Below are 15808 nucleotides of genomic sequence, written 5' to 3' on the forward strand. Positions count from 1 at the left end.
GACTCAGACTAAATACATAAGGACTAGTATCACACCCAAATTCACGAACAAAATTTTCTGCCATTTTCTAAGGAAAATGAGCTAAGATTTCATACATATCTTATACTAAACAAGCAGTTTTGGTTCGTTTTTTACACCATTTAACTACTACAAAAAGGTATTTTTACGGAGGTTTTTAACCGACGGACACGATTGTAAACTATGAAACATCGATTCTATAGAGACAGTGTTTATAATCGCATAAGATCGTCGATCATATCCTTTGACAGAAAAATAATGTCTTGCGATGCAGGTCTTTATCTAATTAGTCTTTTTATATTTTTATTTTATAAAGTAATATTTGGAACTTTTCTGATGATAAAAATAGTTCGTTCAGCTATATGATTTAGACTCTCTAATCATTCTTGGGCGCGGCTAAATGCTGGCGGCTCGAGACCATTGTGCTTGGAAATCCATGCAAGAGACCTATGTCCAGCAGTAGACCTCTGGTGATAAGGTAAGGTAAGCTAAGGATAATTCTTGGAAAAGCCGTTTTTAACGGATATATTTTCCAAGTTAACAACATCTCTACATTTTAATCGAATAATTCCAAACTCCAATGGTAAGCGTGATCCCGAAAACTAAAAGCTTATGCAACACCGACAACTTCTGATATTTGTAATGTAAGCCGCAAACATAACTTTTTTTCTATAAATCCTAAACTAGGATTACAATACGATCTTTACAAAAAGTCTGTACTGATCTATTAAGCAGGTATTGGTGATTACATAATATCATATATTTTTTATGTATTTAATATGTAGGTATAATTGCATCCGTATATACCAATTATTGTAAGGTAGAATTTTTTTTTTGCCTGATTGTGTAGTGCCGTAGGCTCCTTGTGGGACCTCAGTGACATCACCGGAGGGTTTGGGCGAGCGCAGAAGCATCGCCTGATGGGGCCCGAAGGCATAAGTAAAGTAGATGGGCGGAACGACTCTCTAAACGCGTCTCCTCTGAGACTCGGTGTAAGGTAAGAAGAGATGGTTGGAGTGTGTGAAAGAAGATACGTATGTAAAAGGAATTATTGATGAACGACGGAGGTGAATGGAAAATATGAAGTATTGTGCCGACCAAAGATTTTATTCTTTGGTGCCGACTTTAAATCTTACGATTGATGCGGAATAAAACTTGATGAAGATAACTATAGTAAAATATGATAATCAATACTAATTAGATAAGTACACAATAATTATTTAGAAGGATATACTACCGGAGAGCTTGGGGCAAGTGGAGCTACGGGCTCCAGTGAGTGCTCCCGCTACCGGTGGTATAGTGCGCCGCATGAGATGGTCTCGTCCACTCAATGAGAGCGTCATGCGTGCGTACTATGGGGCAACAGAGGGGGGAACTAACCTTACTGCGTACCGGTCAAGGATGTTGTCTATGTTTCAGACTCTTGAGCCAACAGTGACCGTGACTGCGCAGCGACTATCGGATCAGGTGCGAGCAATCCAGCGACGTCATCTGCTGGATGAAGCTAACCTTGAACGACTGCGCTCTACTTCAGTGCAAATCGATACCATCCGTAGCTTACCCCAGCAAACATTGCAAACCAACATCCCAGAGGTACTACAGGATGGTATCGATATGCAAGTAAGTAGCCAGAATTATGAGCAATTGAGGAGAACTTTGGAGGATTCTATTATGACATACAGGTACATGCCTCTTAATTTAAGACCAAAATTGCCTCGTTTGCCTGTACATAGACGAAATATGGCGTTAGTGGGGGTTCTAGATCAGATTTTAGGTGAATATCTCGTAACATCTGAGGACCTAAGTGATACGCATTCGATTCTATTCTGTGGAGCCGTTGCGGCGTGTCGTATTGCGGGTGTCAAATTCCCTGAACCACGCACGGCTCCGCAGAGGACGGGTCAAGCACCAGCTTGGCGGACCAGAATCGAAAGGCGTATCACACTGACTAGAACTCTCATAGCTAAGCTAATCTGCTTCAAGGAGGGCAACAATCGCCCTAGAGTTATGCGATTTGTGAATCAGGCTTTTGCTGGGACTGACACACGTCCGTTCCAGTACTTGGCTTGTGTCACCGAACGCATTGACTTCTTGAAGCAGAAAGTCTATGCATGGGCACAACGCATTAGGCGTTATAAAGAGCGTATTGACCGGTATAATCAGAATAGGATCTTCCAAAGTGACCAACGGAAAGTGTACAGGAACTGGGAACGATCCAGTGTCTGTGTGACAGATGGGGAACCTCCGACTTCTGATGCTATGTCAGATTTCTGGCGTAGCATCTGGTCGGCCCCCGTAGGCCACACAGAAGGCGATTGGATGAGTACTGTCAAGGAAGAGTGTGCAATGGTGGAAAAAATGATTCCGATATCCATTATTACAGAAAATGTAAGTTGTGCAATTCGTCCGGCGTCAAACTGGAAATGCCCAGGACCGGACGGATTGCACAACTTCTGGTTAAAATGGTTTCGTAGCGCCCATTCTATCTTGGCAGTGCAATTTCAAAAGACACTGGATCGCTACCGGCATTTTTAACAACTGGTGTCACGTTCCTGCTACACAAATCCGGAAGTACCACAGACCCCAAAAACTACCGACCGATAACATGCTTACCCACCATCTATAAGCTCCTTACATCCATTCTGTCATCAAAATTAACGATGCATATAAATGCAAATCATATTTTGGCCCCAACACAGAATGGATGTAAGGCCCGGTCTCGTGGTACAAAGGAACTTCTCCTCATAGACACTGCTATTTGCCAACAGGTTCGGCGAAACAGAAAAAATCTCACGGCTGCTTGGATAGACTACAAGAAGGCCTATGATTCAGTGCCTCATTCATGGCTCATGGAGGTCATGCGGTTGTACAAGGTCGATACAACACTATGCTCTTTTCTTGAGTCATGTATGAGACAGTGGATGACAGTTCTTCGTCACCCAGGCGCTTCTGAGTGTTCTGAATCGAATGAACTGATAGGGATTAGGCGAGGTATTTTCCAGGGCGATAGTTTGAGCCCTCTATGGTTTTGTCTAGCTCTTAATCCTCTCAGTACTTTACTGCGGGATTCAGGGCTAGGCTTTCGCCTTCGCAGGGGTGGTGAGCTCATATCCCACTTGCTTTACATGGATGACCTCAAACTGTATGCATCAAAGCGTACAGACCTAGTGTCATTGCTGAAGATTACTCAAACCTTTAGCAATGACATAAGGATGGAATTTGGTGTAGACAAGTGTGCGGTCATCAATGTAGAGCGAGGAAGGATAGTGAGCTCCGAGAATATAGTTATTTCAGAAACTGTCATTCTCAGATCACTCCTTGAAGGCGAGACCTATAAATACCTTGGAATGACAGAAGCACTTTGTATTGAGGCAGGGAATATGAAACAGGTAGTGAAGGAACGCTTCTTTGGCCGCCTGAAAAAAGTCCTAAAAAGTCTTTTATCAGGCGGTAACAAGGTGCGTGCCTTCAATAGCTGGGTCATGCCCTTACTCATATACACTTTTGGCATTCTAAAGTGGACTCAAACCGAACTGGATTCCCTGGACTGTAAAGTCCGCAAACTGCTGACGTCATACCGGATGCATCACCCCCGTTCATCTGTAATGAGATTGTACCTCCCACGCAAGTGTGGAGGACGTGGCTTCTTAAACGCCAGGAACCTCCATAATCGTGAGGTGTGCAATCTCAGAGATCATTTTCTCAAGATGAATGTGAGTATGTATCAGGATGTCGTTGCAGTGGATAAGGGACTTACCCCGCTATCCCTAGGCAAAGAGAACTGGCGCAAGCCTATAGTAATCAGTAACTCAGATCGTGTGGCAATATGGAAGAGCAAGGAGTTGCATGGACGATTCTACAAGGCCCTTACTGGGCCGGATGTAGATCAAATAACATCTGTGTCTTGGTTGCAATTCGGTGACCTCTTTGGGGAAACCGAGGGTTTTGTCTGTGCAATTATGGACGAAGTTATAAAGACGAGAAACTACCGGAAACACATTATGAAAGATGGCACTCTAGACATCTGTCGAGCGTGTCATCGTCCTGGGGAGTCCCTCAGGCATATTGTGTCCGGGTGTTCTCACCTTGCTAACGGCGAATACTTGCACAGACATAATCAAGTAGCCAAGATAATCCACCAACAGCTTGCTCTTCAATATGGCCTTATCGATTTTGAGATGCCTTACTATAGGTACGACCCAGCGTCAGTTCTTGAAAATAGCAGTGCATTGCTCTACTGGGACCGAACGATTATCACTGACAGGTATATTGTAGCCAATAGACCTGATATAGTGCTAGTCGATCGGTCAGTGCGTCGTGCAATAATTGTTGATATTACTGTTCCACATGACGATAATCTGGTTAAAGCCGAAAAGGAAAAAGTATCAAAATACTTGGACCTTGCTCACGAGATTACCGCCATGTGGAATGTTGAGTCAACTATTATTGTTCCGATAGTTGTTTTAGTCAATGGTCTTATAGCGAAAAGCTTCGAACAACACCTTAAGAAGCTTTCGCTTAACTGTTGGATCAAGAGTCGGATACAAAAGGCAGTGATTCTTGAGACGGCGCGTATTGTGAGGAGGTTCCTCACTCTGGAGCCCTGACCACCGGTTGTTTGGACACTCAAATGTCCCGCAGCGGGAGGGTGAATTTTTTTTTTTTATAAATTTTTAATAATGTTTTGTATTTTATACTTAACTTACTGTTAAAAATTTAAAAAAAAAAGAAGTAATAAATAAATGAGAGAAAAAAATTTAGAAGTATTTAATAATATCCTTTTTCTAGTCTTGAATTTTTATAAGAAAAAGAATATTTCGTCAATAACTCTCTCAATGTTTTGAAACAAAACATTGTGTCGAAGGTCGATATTAATGTAATGGTCATGAAAAATAAGTAAATGGATATTATAAAATAATTCCAAGAATTCAACAATTTATTGAACCACGGGGTTGATTTACTCGCACGCTACCCTGCGTGACTATGGGTAGCTAATCGTTTAGTACTTACCTACCTGGTAGCTAGTATATTAATGTATACTATGTTCGCGTTAATGTACTGAAGGTTTAGTGTGGCCATACAGCCTGGCCGGGCTTAGCGGTGCGGTAAGCGGCTTACATTGTTACACATTTAGGTAAATAGGTATAACTATGTATGTTTAATGTTTATGTACAGGCATTTACGATTGTGATAACAGATTCCACGGGTTTTGGGAATCAATACATATAAATAAAATCGTGTCTGTCTCTAACTTTGAAATAACTGTGTTTATCAAGTGTTTATAGTTATTTACACGATACTAAAACACAATCAGACTATTTTAAATTTTTGTCTGTCTGCTTGTCTTTGAAACTTCACTGGAAGATATATGAGGTCATCGAGCGATATATACGATACTTTTCATCCCGAAAAAAGTTATGGTACTAGCGGGATTTGCGAAAAATTTAATTTCACGGCGTTCGCCAATTTATAAATAAAAGCTGCAGCAGTGCTGACAGAATAAGCAATACAGAAGGTCAGAATCAGAACTGAATATGTGTGTAAAAACAGATTCCTATCTATTCCTACTTTCTAGGGTATGAAGTGGGGGTAGGTACAAACTTTGTATCTTTATTAACTTAGAGACTTCTAAAGGTATTATTTACGCTCAACCAAAATTTAAAACATGGGACATTAGGTGCAAATTAATAGCAATACTTTTAGTTTAAAGAAAATTAAAAAAAAAACTATGCGGTTCTTCTTAACCTTTTTAATCATATTTCTCCCCAAATGGGGCTCAATCTCGAAATAGTATTTTTACGAAATTGTACCTAGAGAATGTGCACGAAACATAACAAACAAAACACGTAAAAAAGTTAAATGAGAAAAAGTAATTTCGCTAGGAACGTTCGGGTTGTTCATTAAATTTTCAAGTTAAGCGCAAATTTTGCGGCCGAAACATAAGCGGCTTGGCAAGACTACGGAGTTGCAACTTCCAAACGACTAAAATGGATGACATAGTATAACAAAAGAAACAGATGTTGTATAAGGATTAAATATTACATAAGTTACCTAAAATACAGAAGCAAAGCTAAACAAACCACAGTTTATATTGAAATTATTTTATTGTCATATTTGTTTAGTAGCCGTGTAGTAAGAAATCTGATTAAAATCCATTTTAATTGAAAAAATCATATCAAGCGTGAGATTAAAATCTAATCTAATCTAATGAGATATACGTATAACAGTAGCAAAAAGCTAACGGAACTAATATAAGAAGCTTAATCAAAACAATCATAATGAAATGAAAGAATGGGTCGCACATTATCAAATTAGAATATCTCAATATAAACATAGATTTTATCATTTTTCAGAAAAGCTTAGCGGCGCCACACAATTAAATGAAAAAGAAATCTATCAATTATGTACCAGTGAAATGGTTTTTAATAACGTTCGTAAGGTATTGTGTTTTAATGACTGTGTGAACACGAACAAAAAGTACAAGTGTCGCATTGTTGATTTATAGTTTCTTGTGGTCTGCGAATGGCAAATGGTATGGAGCAGTTACGCGCTTTCGCGTTGTCTACTGGCGTCGCGGATTCTCAGTCTTCCAGTGATTGGCCGACCGATTTGTGCTCCACGAAGTACGTAAGTAATCTACATTCCACATTATTGCACACGCGTAATGTGGAATGTCTTTCATATCCAATGAATTACGCACTTTGATAGGCATTGAATATAACTAATTCGTACAGACGTTGCTCAGAAATAGCTTCTCAACTCCTGTCTCGGCCTATTGTCAGATTGACATTTGAGAATTAAACATATTTATAGCAGTCTGTGCACTATTATCCAGGTGTACTCGTACAAGGGAAATCGATAAAACGGGCAATTAGCCTTACCTTATGATATTACCTAGTAGGTATTGAATCGCCTGTTAAACGGCGAAAAGCTACAAGTCGATGTTTAATCTTTGACCATTCCCATCTCAGTTTCGGGTTTGAAGCGACTGTTTAATTCGTCCGGGGCAAATCTTCGAAGGCGACGAAGATATTTACTGATACAGCATAATTAGATGAGAGCTTTAGTCGTAATGTTTTCATCATAAATATAAATGTGGCTCTGAAAGATCCGTCGTTCCACATAAGTGGGACGAAATTTGAATATTGTATTTCATGATTCCTTATGATTTTGATCTCGGGGATTTTATCTCCGCTTTTAATAATTAATTTATGGTGATGTAAATTGATATATTTTGCGCTAATCAGTCGTATCTTCAATCCCAAATGTAAAATATGGTTTTGCACTTGATATCGTGTGCATTAATAGTAACCTACTAATAGTAGGGGAGCCGAAGAGGGGATTTTTGCAGTTACTCAAGCGCGGCAACCAAAAAGAAATACTTCAGAAATACTCAACTAGCACGTCAGATTAAGATAAGGTGAGTTGATAGCGAATAGGTATACATTTAAAAAATCTGACGATTTGAGCGTAACGTAAAGCGTAGCGAATGGGCGTGTCCCAAAGTTACAAAATAAAACCCTTATATTTATAGTTCTCGAGTTACGAGCGCTATTAATTTCCCCATGGTGGTAAAGGTCCCCATGACTTTAGTAACTGCAAATTTAGTATCCCGGGCTCCCCTACTATAAGTACTTTAAGAAATTGGATAACCAATGGCGTCAATGAGGTTTTTAGCTAGGGTAGACAATATACCTATAAAATTAAAAATGGAAAATTCGTTCTCCAAGTTTTTGAATCAGAGTAGACAGTGCATTTTTGCATCTATGGGGTGCATGGATGTCTATTCTGAAGTAGTCGATAAATGTAAAGAACCAAAGAATAACAAATAATCTTATTTCTATGTAGAGAAAGTTGTGATTGATTTCTTAAAGAATTATAAAAAGTTAAAACAGTAAAAACAGCGAAAACAATTTTTCTATGAATATACACATCGTTGCTTTAAATTGGGTATAAATGCGTGACAGGTGGCAGGTGTCTTGACGAGGGTTGAGTTTGTGCCCATTGATCTGAAAACCCGAAAGATTTATTGGTTATTCGCAAAAATTTTATGCTTTCAACAATTAATATGTGATTTTCGGTAAGTAGGTACATCACAAAAATCAGTACGTACGTGATTAAGTAAAACATAAGTGCTAATTATATAAATAATTCAATTTCCTAATGAATCTATCTACTTAAATACTCTCCCGATACCGATCATTATTGGCCAGCAATTCTATCCTACTTCCTACTAATCCTATCGTATTTAATATTATAAACGCGAAAGTTTGTATGGATGTTTGTTTATTTATTTATTTATAAAGCACGCCAACAATACACATATTAAACGTTAAAACATAAAATAACACATATTAAAGAATTCTGATATGCATATAAACAATAGGCGCACATAACATTTATATAATTATATGTCAACACTTAACTAATTATAATATGTCAGATTTATAGAAAGGATTAAATGTCAAAATTAATTATTACCTAATTTAAAATTAATAAAATAGTATACAATTTTAAAACAATAGCTTAAAGAAGAAAACTTATGTTTGGATGTTTGTTACTCTATAACGCCGCTACTACTGAAGCGATTACTCTGGATTAACACATAGGCTACTTTTTATCCCGAAAAAATCCATGGTTTCCCGAGATTTGCAAAAACTGATGATTTTGATGATATGAATGATTGTTACTCTTTCACGCCTCAACTACTGAACCGAATTAGCTGAAATTTGGTATTAAGATATATTATTGCCTGGATTAACACATAGACTACTTTTTATCCCGGAAATATCCACGGTTCCCGAGGGATTTGTGAAAAACTAAATTCCACGCGGACGAAGTCGCGGTCGTCCGCTAGTATAATACTAACAGACCCAATCAAAAAAAGCTTCGCTTTGACAGTTACGCAAACAACCAAACGCTAGAAAGCTATCGCCCACAACGTTCTCTATCCGATTTATTTCGGAATTTCTTCCTTCCGGATTCGGAAGTTAGATGAAATAATATTCACTCACACCCCGTGTATACAAGTAAGTCTGTTTCGATCTTAAAACTTGTCTCAAGCTAGTAGCTATATAGACAATCTTGATTACAAATTTAAGATGATCCGCAAACTCCTAACACATTTGTGCTCCCAGGCTTTGAACAAGACGTGTGAAACTATGTGCTATGAGCAAGTTATAACTTTGTGGGACTCCAGACACTGTAGGTACCGAGGAGACACATAACCACTTCCAACAAGTGTTATTTACAAACCAATTTTTAACAGGGCCGGATTAAGGAGGTCTTAAAGCTCTCGCATGTTTATGTGAAAGTCCTTCATCTTTCATTCTACCAACTTAAAATAACACCGGGTTTACTTCCTATGTTAGTTAAGCTAAGATCACATCTCGGAATCAAATTAAAACCTCGGCCTGGCGATCTACTCACGTCAAAATACGTTTTTTACGTTGGGGGTTAAAAATACTATACAATAAAAAATTGTTACGTAGCCTATTCTTGTGTCAGTTTTTAGAAAAAACATTTACCTACTTGTATTCTATAGCGAATGTAGTCAAGCTTCGCTTTACCGTTTTACCGTTACTCTAGCAAGTTATAGGTGACGAAATAAGAGTTTTATTCGCTTTAATTAAAAAGAGGCAAAGCGAGTTTGTGAGGTTATAGGGGATAATCTCTGAATCTACTAAACCAAACGTGAAAAATATTTTACCAATATAAAGCCACATTTGTGAATGTCATAGGCTATATTTTATCCACCTGCGGGAACGAGAAGTACACGGATTAAACCGCTGGGAATCTGATAATAATAAATAAACATTTCCACACACGCCATTAAATATGTGCACATATTAACTCGAAATTAAATGAACGACTTTCCATACAAACTTTCAACCCCTTCTTATTTTATTTACGCAATAAAAAGTATCTTATAACCTTCGCCGTATTATAGTTTCAAACCGTGACAAGTTTCATTTGAATTCATTCAGTAGTTTCAGCGTGATGCCCGAAGAACAAATAAACACGGACAGACAGACAGATAGACAGACAAAAAATCGAAAAGAAATATATTTTTAGCTTCAGTATCGATTATATTTCACCCGCGTGGTTCCTTTCCCCGTAGGAATACGGGGATAAATATGTGCATATATTAAAGTTAGGTTCAACAGGAACAAACATGTTGCATCTTAAACCAAACACAAAGCCAAAAGTGAGTTGAGTGTGCAAGTTTTATTAGTTTTGAAAACATCCATTACGCTGCCTGCATCTGAATCTAGACCGGCTCTAGTTTCGTAAAGTTGCCACATCAACTTTAAATTGATCTTCAATGACGTAGTTACTTGTTGAATTGCTTCTTGGCGAAACTAAATTAAAGATGGACGAGATCTTGTTTGTAAATGATGTTAAAAATAACTTTAAATTGTTTAAATACAAAAAAACATGCTTTTAGCACGCACTAAAAATACAAATATTGGATTTAAGTCACGTGACTATTTTTTTTCGTATTCCTGACAGCAAAACTTTTCATTTGATATCCATATCATGGGGGTTTCAAACAGCCAGTCCGCCGCCTTGGGGAGGCTGCCATATTGGATTGGTAATGACGTTTCTTAGCTAGTGATGTATTGTTCATCAGAACTCAGAGCGTGTGCAAAATTTCATCCTAATCGAAGACCGGGAAGTGAGTCAAATTAAGATTCCAAGATTTGATTGTAGAAATTATAATAAAAAAGTTTTATACTTTATGTTAGTGTATACGCTCTTGAAACCTGCTACCTCCCAAAGACATCACGACCAGTAGTTCTCTACCTATGGAAGCAATGTGGGCTGACGAACTGTCAACTTTTGCAAACGCGACGGTCTGGCTCTACGAACTCTCAGTCTTTTTTTTTTTATTCTTGACACGTTAGCCCTTGACTACAATCTCACCTGATGGTAAGTGATGATGCAGTCTAAGATGGAAGCGGGCTAACTTGTTAGGAGGAGGATGAAAATCCACACTCCTTTCGGTTTCTACACGACATCGTACCGGAACGTTAAATCGCTTGGCGGTACGTCTTTGCCCGTCAGTCTAAGACAGACGGACGGCCATTATATCTATCGGCTTACGGCTATCCATAGTAAAATTATAAACGCGAAAGTAAATCTATCTGTCTGTATATTACCTCAGGGCTAAACCACTGAACTGATTCGGATGTAATTTGATAAATAATTAAGTTTCTAATAAGAACAGCGGCTTCTGTATTTCCTAACACTTACGATTTGAGCCTTCAAGGCAAGAGTGAATAGGCATTTTCTGGGCAAGTGAGCTCCAACCTAAACATCATCATTGCTTTCCACCAGGCATAATTGTAGTCAAGCGCAAGTCTATTCAGAAAAAAAAAATACTGGACGTTGCAGCAGAACATAGGCTAAAAATCCATAGCTCCCGAAGTATTTGTAAACAGAATTACAAAAGAACCGAGTCGCGGGCCTCCGCTAGTTGTCTACAAAGCATTCTTTGAGAGTTTAGTTAGAATACGTTCACACAGCAAAATGCAAAGTCTCTAGCCTGGCATCGGTATTCGCTAGAAGCAAGCGATTTGTATTCGACGCGGCAAAGCAGCCGGAACACTGCATAGAACTAAGGAATGTCGACAATACTAAACTTCATTTCGCATGCAATTTTGCTTTTGCGGACCACCATTGGAATTTTTTCAACTTCAAGCTGAAAATACTGTAAGTACAGACGTTTAAACTACTAATTAACAATGTTTTATAGTAATACTAGCGGACGCCCGCGTGGATTTCAGCTTTTCACAAATTCCGCGGGAATCATGGTTTGTTATTATATATATAAACCTTCCTCTTCAATCATTCTATTTATTAAAAAACCGCATCAAAATCCGTTGCGTAGTTTTAAAGATTTAAGCACTCATAGGGACAGAAAAAGCGACTTTATTTTATACTACGTAAGTAGTATGATGGTGATTTATTATAGTTACTAGCAGATTTTTCTATAAAATAACTTTTAATAACAGTAACTAGTAGTAGTGCATTGCATTTACACTAATAGAAAATATTGATTTTAAAATATGCTATTACTTTTAGGATATTATTCATCATCAAAATTATCATTTTGTGCTATAAGTTTCCCACCTCGCACCTCTCAATAAACTGGGTGTTCCCGTAAAAAATATATATATCTATATATTTTTATATATATCTTAGTGCCTCAAATAGGCACTAAGATGTCTCAGATAGATTGATTTTGATCATGTAACATGAAATGTAACAAAAAATGTTTATACATTTAGTTGGTTTAAAACCCGCATACTTTTGGTACATTCCGGTAGAAATTCCACAAATGATAGTGTAAACTGTAAAGTAAAACGACAATGCAGAAGTATAAGGCAAGGTAAGGTATGTGCCGGGTGTAGTGAACAAGTGAAGACGTGTATGGCGCGCTATTAGTGCTGTTGAATATTTTAACGTTTTAACTATGGTGATAACATTTTACTACTCCGTGCCGATATCGTGTTACAATGATGAAGACTGTATTTAATGATGAACTTTAAGACACCTATCGCACTAGGCGACTACGACCACTAAACGTTGGCCGTGGTCGCTAAAGATACGATTAGGCTGCGGGATAAATTGCTCTCATGACCATGACCGATCGTGAAGCGACCAATTGTCGGGCTGCCGCAGTCCACTGTTGGATATAGGCCTCTTGTATAGTCTTCTAATCATCACGGTCTCGAACCGCCAGAATCCTTGATGTCCTCGATCCATCTAGTGGGGGGTCGACCAACGCTGCGCTTTCCAGTGCGGGGTCGCCATTTCAGCACCTTGGGACTCCAACGTCCATCGGCTCTTCAAACGATAACTTCGCGACTCGCTGAGCTATGGCGGTGACTATTCCTGATTCTATCACGCAGAGGAACTATGCCTTCTTATGAGGCCCATAGTTAGCGACCAAGTCTCAAATGGGTAGATCGTCACTGGCAACACGCAGTGTTCGCAGACTTGTGTCTTCAGGTAATAATGAATTTTCTGAAGATAAAATACAAGAAGTATAAAATAAACATACATAATACTCGTATGCACGTAGATCGAATGGCGCAGAGGGCAACGGTCGCGGTTCGGTGCCTGGGAATATGACGCACTGGGAATCTTCCGGGAACTTTAATTACCAACCTGCTGTTTCTTATCGAGTTACTAAGGTTGTACATTTATTATTATTGTTACATATACTTTCCCTGTTTTTATATTGCGATTTAAATTTTGTTTTATTGTTTAGACAGCTTCTGCAAATGACACCGTAAAATTATAAATACCCGCCGAGTGCCGATAGATTGTCAGAAACCAAAGGTTAGGTTAGGTTAGGTATGTTTTTATCTGTAAACGTCATTAACTCTTTGGTAAACGTACAAATAAAGTATTAAAAAATCATCACAATCTACCGAATAAAAACATGTTAAATTATAAGCATTATGTTGCGGTTCATAATCTATTGACAGTTTACAATCTTGCGAGATAGATTATAATCTAACGGTATTTACAATTTTACGGTGACGAATATATAATTACGATGATAAATATAACACTGAACTACTCCAAATATATCAGAATAGTATTGTATCTGTAAATATATCTCCTTTATAACGGTCCCTGTAACAAACAAGTTATAAATATAGAGAGTGTCCCCAAAGGAGAGATTTGTCTTGGAAACTGTCCGCTTACCTATTTGTCACATTGTCTCGCCGTAATTTAATATAGTGCCTGGAAATACGTAGAGTGGTAATACATCTTTGTATTCTACACTAATATTATAAAGAGAATATATTTGTTTGTAACGCCGCATATACTCCGAAAATGCTAGACTGATTTTAAAAATTCTTTCACCGATGGGAAGCTACATTATTGGCGAATAGCATAGGTTTTTATTTCCGTACTCCCACGAGAACAGCAACTACGCAGGTGGACCTACTAATTAATTATGCGACCGCTAGCGCCTTCGTTCTCGTGAAGTTTTTCCAAATCCCGCATGAGCTATAAATTCCGGGATAAAAATCCCCCCATCTATTACTAGACCAAAATCCATCTAACTCGATTCAGCGATTGAAATGAAATGAAAAGATGACAGTCAGATTTATACTTTCGGGTTTATAATATTTAAAATTATTTTCTTATTTTTCGGGTTTAGTAGTTTTTCATTCATAATAACTCCTAAGAGATTCATTTTATACATCCAACACTTTCTCATTGAATTAGTCATCTACTGGACATAACCGAATGCTAAATAGTTAAATATTTATTAAAACAAATACCGATAGAGAAGCTGCGAATGTCTACATTTTATAATTTGTAGTGGAGACAAGGATTTTTAATCTTTTGCTACAACTTAAATCGCTTCGAAAAATCATTTCAAAGTTACCAGGCGCTCAGACTGCAGACGAAGTAGCCTCGTCGCCACACTAAGTAGAAAAGCCGGCAATCATAATTCCCACCTTGTCGTTCAGTTTCGAGACGCGTTTCAAAAGTAACGAACTTCTGTAATACTCTAGGGTTGTCACGCACAAATCTATACTATTATTACAAAGCTGTACTTGTTTATTTGTTTGATTGAACGCGCCCAATCTCTGGAACTACTGGTCCAATTTGAAAAAATCTTTCAGTGTTCGATAGACCATTTATCGAGGAAGGCTATATAGGCTATAGGGTATATTATTATTATTTCTACGGGAACTGCAACCACGCGGTTGAAACCGCGCGGCGTGAGCTAGTATAAGTATAATTGTCCTACTAGTTATTATCCGTGATTTGTTTTAAATATACTCCTTATAACATCATTTATCTGTCAGGTAATGTCCCGTTAAGATCGTTTCAGCTGTTTCCGTTTAGCCTTATCAATTTTTTTTTGATAACAATTTACACGAAAAAGCTGCATTTTTTACCGAGACCGCGTTAGATTACCGTCCACTAAACCAAAAACCAGAATAAGTTTCCCCAGAATTAAAGACATGTTATACTAACTCCGCCAAAAACTTCGCCAAAGTTAGAATAATACGAGTTAAAAAGTAGCAACCCTAACACGTCAAGGGCACAAAGCAATTTGTATGCAGCCAGCGCGCAAAGAGTATGCGTCGGCGCGGAGTCTACTCCATTCTATGGTTATGACGTCTTCTGGAAGGCTATAATATCATTTACCTTTACGTATCGGAAAAAGATCAGTGTCTCGACTATGCATGTCCTAGAAAAAAGATAGCTAGTGGTCGATTATTAAGCAGACACTAAAATGTTTCACTACAAGAATAGCATAGATCCCGACACGTCAGTTGAATCAAAATGGCGGTCATCTGCAGGTACAAGGTACAGGCCCAGGTTGTAATGACATCAACATATTTAAGGTTACGAGTCAACATCCAAAAAAGGAGTAACTTTTTTGGTAGACCGTCATGTGATTCGACTATCGCCGCCTATTATCTGTGGTATTATTATCTATGGTAGAGCGGCAGCGCGAGACTATTCTTTACATCGACAATTTCAATATTTGTTTCGAATTGTTTATTTTAAAATTTGCATACTGGATCTATAAAATTAATTTTAATTTTTAATTTAACGGTGCTACTTATATTAATTGCAACTAGATACCTTTACTAGTTCACGTAATGTTTCTTGCAAATAAATGATTCTGATTCTTTTAAGGTGCGGAACCCAAAAAAAGATCGCTTACACTATCAGAGACCTGAGTCTCAGTGGGGATTTAGCGTTCAAGAGCAAAGCCTACGCCTAAAGCTCCTCTAGTTGA

At 38.1% G+C, this 15808-nt stretch overlaps 1 protein-coding gene across 6 annotated transcripts in view; it reads right to left on the minus strand.

Moving 5' to 3' along the window:
- LOC112047239 (protocadherin-like wing polarity protein stan) overlaps positions 1 to 15808 on the minus strand; it is a 227333-nt gene that overhangs the window by 148111 nt on the left and 63414 nt on the right. The window lies entirely within an intron of this gene.

The sequence above is a fragment of the Bicyclus anynana genome, chromosome 7 (assembly GCF_947172395.1).
Source record: "Bicyclus anynana chromosome 7, ilBicAnyn1.1, whole genome shotgun sequence".
NCBI classification, from domain to species: Eukaryota; Metazoa; Arthropoda; class Insecta; order Lepidoptera; family Nymphalidae; genus Bicyclus; species Bicyclus anynana.